Raw genomic sequence first — 8,126 nt, forward strand, 5'->3', positions numbered from 1 at the left:
GTCCTCTTCTTCCTAGGTGGCCAGGACTTTACCTCCCTTTGCGCTGCCCCGATTAACTGGGCCACCAGGATGCTCACTTTTTGCTCTTCCGTGAGGGGGTATACCTGGAAGAGGCTATCCAGTCTTTCCCTAAAGTCACTTAGGGTATGTGACTCCCCTGAGTACTGGGGTAGCCAGGTTGCCCCCGGGATATAGGGCATGGTGAACGGCATGACCGCAGCAGCGGTTGCCTGGCGGCAGCTGTGGCGGTGGAGCTTCCCTCTGTATCCGACATCCTCCTTCCCCCCTAGTGGACCGTGGCCTACCTTGCGATGATCCTCTTCCATAGGCCGGGGCTCCGCAGTCGATCGTCGGGGTTGAGGACCTTGCGTCGCGCTCCTGTGACGTCAGCGTCGCTCCCTTCCAGGACCTTGCGCAGCGTCAGCGCGTGGGGCGGAGCTTCGGATCTCGCGCGCTTTCGGCTTCCACGCCCCTCTTCTTCCCACGCGGCGTCCCGAAGATGGCGTCCAATGGCGGGAAGCGGCTGCGGATGGCGGGAAGACCGCAGAAGATGGCGGGAAACGACCCAAGATGGAGTTCGATGGCGGGAAACGACTCCGGACGGCGGGAAACTTCTCTCAGGTAAGTGCAAAAGTCTTTTTTCAGGCACGCAATACCCATTGGGGCAGGTTGGTTTGAATCCTGCCGACTACGCCAAAGTTGACGCGCCCCCTGGGCCTGTGTCGTGCGTGCACGTGTGTGCGGGGAATACCCGGAGCCTGATCGCTGGGGGTTGTAGTCTCCGTGGCACTGACCCGGTCCGTGCCCAGGGTGGTCAATTCAGTGGCAGTCTTATTAGTGAGATAATAGTCCGACTACGCCACCCGTGGATTGCGGTCAGTGGGGGCCGCCGCTGCAAGGCAGACCACTGAGGCCGGTGTTATGTGTGCAGCTAAGAATGGGATGACTCCCCACGGGAGGAGTATAGCCTCAGGGCAGTTAGTGTGGATGATGGGAGTGATGGTGCATGAGCGCAGCAGGAATAACTCAGAGTCTGTGCAGTGCAGTTCAGGGTCTTTACTGATGTTATAAGGCAGACCCTCCCGGGAGTACTGGCTAGCAGTAGAGGCCTGGTCAGTCTGAGAGCTAGCAGGATCTCCCCTGGCCAGGTGGAGTTGTAGGCCTCCCCGTCTATCTGTACTCTTTCCTGGCTACCTTGCTGTGTGCGGGTAGAAGTAGCCCACGTCCCTGAGTATACCGTGTGGTGCTCACCCGTACGGCCGGTGACTTGGGGCCTTCTGTTAGCCTCCGCTTCACGATGGCGGTGCTGGTCCCTTGCTTGTGACCGTGCCTCTGGGCTTCTCTGGCCAGAGGACATGGAATCCCCTGCCGGTTGGATTCTGCTGCTGGACCTGGATGTCCCCACAGCCTCGGACTCCGTGTCCGGTCTTAATGTCTTCAGCCAGGGCGAGCTTTCTAGCTTCCAGCCCCTGGCACTCGCTCCTGCTCCTACAGAGCTCCTTGCTGACACTTCCCTGTGTCTGGAACTGTCTCCAGGCTCTGACTGACCTAATCCCGCCCCAGACCCAGTTTATAAGGGCAGATTCCTCCCCTCCCAGTTCTGGGCGGGCGGTGTTGCATGCTTAGGGCTCCTGACCAGAGAAACCTCCCACTTGCTCTCAGACGTAATATTTCTATTACTGTGGTAACCAGACCCCTGGGGTGCCACACAAACCCCCTCGCTCGCAGATGTTTGACCTACTGCATCTCATTCAGAAATGGTTGCAGCCAGAGTCCTCCACTCTGGCCAAGATGGTTGAGCGGGTGGTGATTGATAGACTTGTGCACTCCCTTCCCAAGCCAGTACAGACTTGGGTTGCCTAGGGCGATCCCCAGAACGCAGATGACTTCATCGGCCTGGTAGAGAGATACCAGGTGGTTGAGAAATCCCTGGGATACCCAAAAGGGGGCGAGTTCACAACAGAAGGGGTCTAGAGCCACCACTGGAGGCCGTCCCACTCCCTTTGAAGGCGCCACAAGGACTGTTGCTAAAGATCTAGTCTGTTGGCGGTGTCACAACCCTGGACACACAGCTGCCAGGTGTCATATGTCCCCCGAGCCCATGGACTGCAGCCTAGCCAGACTGGTCTCCTATTATGCTTATCCAACCTGCAGTGTGTACTGTTGAGCCGGTGAGGGGCCGCAGGCATGTGTCGTGTCCATTAATGGGGTGATGGTGCTTGAACTGTTGGATTCAGGGAGTCTAGTGACCCTAATCAGTGCCAACATTCCCCACCAGCTGATCTCTGCCAAGACTGTGAGCATTCGCTGCATACATGGGGACGCCAAGGACTACCCTGTGGCCACAGTGACAGTGGGAGCAGACTGTGGTCTCCAATCCCACAAGGTCGGGGTGGTTAAAGACCTGATACATCCCGTCATATTGGGGCACAATTTTCCGTTGTTCTGGAACTTGTGGGGGAAAGGAACCGGACTAAGGCACGTGGACAAATTCCAGGTCCCTAAGGAAATACCCCTGTCTATATCTGAAGGGGATGAGTTCCCATTGTGTGTCCTTGCCAGTGACGAGAACGAGACTGTGATCGAGGAGCTCGACCTCCCTGAGTTAGAGGTGACAGGAGAGAACTTTGGGTCTGCTCAAGTTCGGGACTTGACCTTGAAGGGGGCATGGAACAATGTTACTGTCTGTAATGGGGTTGCTCAAGAGCCGGGGGCAGACACCAGGTACCCACACTTCGCAGATGAAGGGGAGTTATTGTATCGGGTGACCAAACCAAGGGGTGATGAGATAGTGGAACAGCTATTAGTTCCAGGGCCATACCGACAGGGTAATAGATATGGCATATTCACGTGTTCTCGGGGGACACCTGGGGGGTCCAGAAAACTCAGGAGAGGATATTGAGGAGGTTTTATTGGCCAGGGTGTTACCGGGAGATCTTGGACTATTGTAGATCCTGCCCCGCCTGCCAGATAACCGCGCCCTCCTCCCACTTCCGTAGTCCTTTAATCCCCCTACCTATAATAGAAATCCCCTTTAAAAGGATTGCTATGGACCTAGTGGGGCCCTTAGTCAAATCGGCCCGGGGCCACCAATACATCCTGGTGGTCACGAACTATGCGACCCGGTACCCGGAAGCAGTACCACTGAGGAACTTGTCGAGTAGGAGCATCACCCGGGAACTTGTTCATATATTTGCCAGGACCACACTGTCGAAGGAGATCCTAATGGACCAAGGAACCCCATTCATGAGCAAGTTAATGAAGGAGCTGTGTAAAGTCCTTCAGATTACCCAGCTGCGAACCTTCATTTACCATCCGCAGACAGAAGGCCTGGTGGAGCGCTTTAATAAAACCTTAAAAGCAATGCTCAAATAGGTCGTAGAGAAGGACGGTCGTGACTGGGACTACCTGCTACCATTCCTGCTCTTCTCGGTAAGAGAGGTCCCACAAGCCTCTACAGGTTTCTCCCCGTTTCAGCAGTTGTACGGACGACATCCACGTGGGCTCCTGAATATTACCAAGGAAACCTTGGAATCCAAGGTTACGCCCCACCGGAGCATCACAGAACATGTCGCCCAGATGCAGGAGAGGATGGCGAAAGTGCTCATCTCCTCCAAGCAAAAGAGGCCCAGGAAAGGGTCTATAACCAGTGAGCAAGGCAGAGACAGTTCCAGCCTGGGGATCGCGTTCTGGTGCTTATTCTCACCGTCGAGAGCAAGTTCCTGGCCAAGTGGCAAGCCCATATGAGGTGGTGGAGAAACTCAGTGAAGTGAACTACAAAGTTCACCAGCCTGGCCGAAAAAACCCGCACCAAGTGTACCATGTGAACTTGTTCAAGCCGTAGCAAGATCGGGAAATGCTGGGGGCTTCTTGTTTTGGAGCCAGTCCGGAAGCGAGGACGTCATGATAGCAGAGACTCTACAGTCATGGCCAAAAGTATTGAGAATGACACCAAAATTATATTTTCACATGATCTGCTGGCCTCTGGTTTTTATTAGTGTTTGTCTGATGTTTATATCACATACAGAAATATAATTGCAATCATATTATGAGTACCAATAGGTTATATTGACAGTTAGAATGAGTTAATGCAGCAAGTCAATATTTGCAGTGTTGCCCCTTCTTCTTCAAGACCTCTGTAATTCTCCCTGGCATGCTCTCAATCAACTTTTGGACCAAATCCTGACTGATAGCAGTCCATTCTTGCATAATCAATGCTTGCATTTTGCCAGAATTTGTTGGTTTTTGTTTGTCCACCCGTCTCTTGATGATTGACCACAAGTTCTCAATGGGATTAAGATCTGGGGAGTTTCCAGGCCATGGACACAAAATCTCTATGTTTTGTTCCATGAGCCATTTAGTTATCACCTTTGCTTTATGGCAAGGTGCTCCATCATGCTGGAAAAGGCATTGTTGGGCTCCAAACTGCTCTTGGACGGTTGGGAGAAGTTGCTCTTGGAGGACATTCTGGGACCATTCTTTATTCATGGCTGTGTTTTTAGGCAAGACTGTGAGTGAGCCGATTCCCTTGGCTGAGAAGCAACCCCACACATGAATGGTTTCAGGATGCTTTACAGTTGGCATGAGACAAGACTGGTGGTAGCGCTCACCTCTTCTTCTCCGAATAAGCTGTTTTCCAGATGTCCCAAACAATCGAAAAGGGGATTCATCAGAGAAAATGACTTTGCCCCAGTCCTCAGCAGTCCACTCCCTGTACCTTTTGCAGAATATCAGTCGGTCCCTGATGTTTTTTCTGGAGAGAAGTGGCTTCTTTGCTGCCCTCCTTGAAACCAGCCCTTGCTCAAAGAGTCTCCGCCTCACAGTGCGTGCAGAAGCACTCACACCAGCCTGCTGCCATTCCTGAGCAAGCTCGGCACTGCTGGTAGTCAAATCCCGCAGCTGAAACAGTTTTAAGATACGGTCCTGGTGCTTGCTGGTCTTTCTTGGGCGCCCTGGAGCCTTTTTGACAACAATGGAAGCTCTCTCCTTGAAGTTCTTGATGATGCGATAGATTGTTGACTGAGGTGCAATCTTTGTAGCTGCGATACTCTTCCCTGTTAGGCCATTTTTGTGCAGTGCAATGATGGCTGCACGTGTTTCTTTAGAGATAACCATGGTTAACTGAAGAGAAACAATGATACCAAGAACCAGCCTCCTTTTAAAGTGTCCAGTGATGTCATTCTTACTTAATCATGACTGATTGATCGCCAGCCCTGTCCTCATCAACACCCACACCTGTGTTAATGGATCAATCACTAAAACGATGCTAGCTGCTCCTTTTAAGGCAGGACTGCAATGATGTTGAAATGTGTTTTGGGGGTTAAAGTTCATTTTCTGGGCAAAAATTGACTTTGCAAGTACAGTAATTGCTGTTAAGCTGATCACTCTTTGACATTCAGGAGTATATGCAAATTGCCATTACAAAAAATGAAGCAGTAAACTTTGGAAAAATTACTATTTGTCTCATTCTCAATACTTTTGGCCATGACTGTATTGCCGGCACAGAAGCAACAATGTAGAGAGCTGCTGCAACGGAACCGTGACCTGTTCTCGGAGTTGCCAGGGCGTACGGAGGTGGTGGAACATGACGTGCTGATGGAAGCACATGTTAGGGTAAACCTCAAACCCTATAGGATTCCTGAAGCTCGACGTGAGGTAATCTCAGCTGCAGTGAAGAGGATGCTGGACCTCGGCGTGATCGAGGAATCGAAGAGCGGATGGTCAAGTCCCATCATTCTCATGCCGAAACCCGATGGGGAGTGGAGATTTTGTAATGACTACCGTAGGTTGAATGAGGTTTCCAAGTGTGACGCATACCTGATGACCTGCGTCGATTAACTCATCAAGAGGCTTGAACCTGCGAGATATATTACCAGCCTTGACTTGACGAAGGGCTACTGGCAGATCCCCATGTCCCAGAAGGCCAAGGAGAAAACAGCTTTCTCAACACCTGATGGGTGCTTCCAGTACACCCGAATTCCTTTCGGACTGCAAGGGGCACCAGCCACCTTCCAGAGGGCCATGAATCGGTCCTTGGCCACAGTATGCCACAGCCTACCTTGATGACATTGTCGTCTATAGCCCAGATTGGGCTAATTATCTGCTAAAGGTACAGGCGATTCTGGATGCTCTAAGGAAGGCAGGATTGCCATTGGGAAGGAGGAGGCCAAGTACTTAGGCTACGTCGTCGGGAGAGTAGAAATTAAGCCACAGGTCAAATAAGATGGAGGCAATTCAGAACTGGCAGCAACCGCTCTCCAAGAAGCAGATGAGAGCGTTTATTGGAATCGTGGGATATTACCGGCGGTTTATCCCAAATTTTCCTGATTGCCATGCCACTGACGAACCTTATGAAAGGAAAAAAATCAATGATGGCGAAATGGACGGTTGAAACCGAGATGGCGTTCCAACAGCTGAAGCTAACATGCTGTAAGCAGCCGGTCCTGGTCACACCAGACTTTACTAAAGAGTTTGTGCTCCAGACAGATGCATCAGAAGTTGGCCTAGGAGCCGTGCTGTCGCAGGAGATAAATGGGGAAGAGCATCCCATCCTGTATATGAGCTAGAAGCTCTTGTCCTGTGAAAAAATTATGCCATTGTGGAGAAAGAATGCTTAGCCATAAAATGGGTCATAGATACGCTAAGATATTACGTACTTGGCCGAAAGTTTAAATTGGTGTCAGACCATGTCCCTTTGAGATGGTTGAGGGAAAAGAAGGGTAAGAATGCCCGAGTAACTAGGTGGTTCTTGGGTCTCTGAGACTTTAATTTTCACGTGGAGAATAGACCCAGGAAGTTACACGCTAATTCTGATGCCCTCTCCAGAAGGTGCCCAAACCCCCCGCTTTGGGCAAAGGGGGGCAATATGTGACAGAGTCACTGGTATTATATGCGAGGGGAGGTATGTGTCACTTAGGATGCTCTCCTGTGTGAACTGAGATCTACTGAATTTCTGCCAGCATGTTATATGCTGGGGGTTAACTCTTTTAAATGGTGTGATTTTATGGGAATGACGTAGAGATGGGAGGGAAATCATTCACCTCAGGGTGTGGCTGAGCAAGCTTTAAATGTTCAGTCCTGTTTTTTTCTCTGTAGTGTGTTTGGAGAGGCAAGGTCTCCAGACTTGACAGCCATAGCTCAGGAAGGAGCTAGAGGCTGGACATAACCTGTGTGGGCGAACCGCACATACACATATGGACTGTGCTATTGTTTATCTTTTGTTTTGTTGTTTTGCCAGTAAGGCCGTGTTTATTCTTTCTTGAGTTGCAGGGCTTTATGCCATATAATAAAGCCTGCAGAGAAAACCCGGTTCCTGAGTCTACTTCCGGAAGCGGCCGAGCGAGTCGTCCTACCACACCCTACAACTCTAATCCTTCCACTTTCTAATTCTTCATCCTCCAATATGTATGTTTTTCAGATGCATTCCCCTTATGTGTCCTCTCATGGCTCCAAAACCTCTCTTTATCACAGCAACCAATCACAGAGCAGCTTTCATTTTACCACTGCTGTCTAGAAAATAAAATCTGATCTCTGATTGGTTGCTCTAGCCAATAGAGACAGTTTCTGTATTAGACGCATGCCATTTAGCCAGTAGTTTCAGACGTGGGCCACAGTTGTCTGTTGCCACCATTAGGCATATTATTTAATAAAGACTGAATATTTATAAAAATAATATTTTACTTGTAAAAATAAAATTTATATTTTTAATTGTAAAATGCATTAAAAATGCATATTAAACAGTCTATTCTTTTCTAGCCATATCCATATATTTAGAGATTATTGAGACTCTTCTTTGCATTAAAGAGCAATTGTCAGCACTTTCTATACAAATCTAATTTTTAGGCCGATTCGGACTAAATAAACCCAAAACTAATTTCAGCGAATTTGCACAAGTCTAATTAGAGAGTGGCTTTCCTCGAATAACAGTTGATTGCTGAGGCTCTGAGAATCCAGACCCACGAGCAGTGGTGTAACAAGAGTCCGATGGGCCCTGGTGAAAAAACGTTCATCAGACGTATGGACTCTTGTAGCGTTCCAGATCCTGTGAAGACATACGTGTTCACCCGCTCATGTAATAATGTCTCCATCCTGTAATAAATGTCTCTGATCCTGGCCCCTTGCAGTAA

The sequence above is a fragment of the Phyllobates terribilis genome, unplaced genomic scaffold (assembly GCF_046119375.1).
Source record: "Phyllobates terribilis strain yellow unplaced genomic scaffold, ASM4611937v1 Scaffold_1__5_contigs__length_1240528914, whole genome shotgun sequence".
In the NCBI taxonomy this organism is placed as follows: Eukaryota; Metazoa; Chordata; class Amphibia; order Anura; family Dendrobatidae; genus Phyllobates; species Phyllobates terribilis.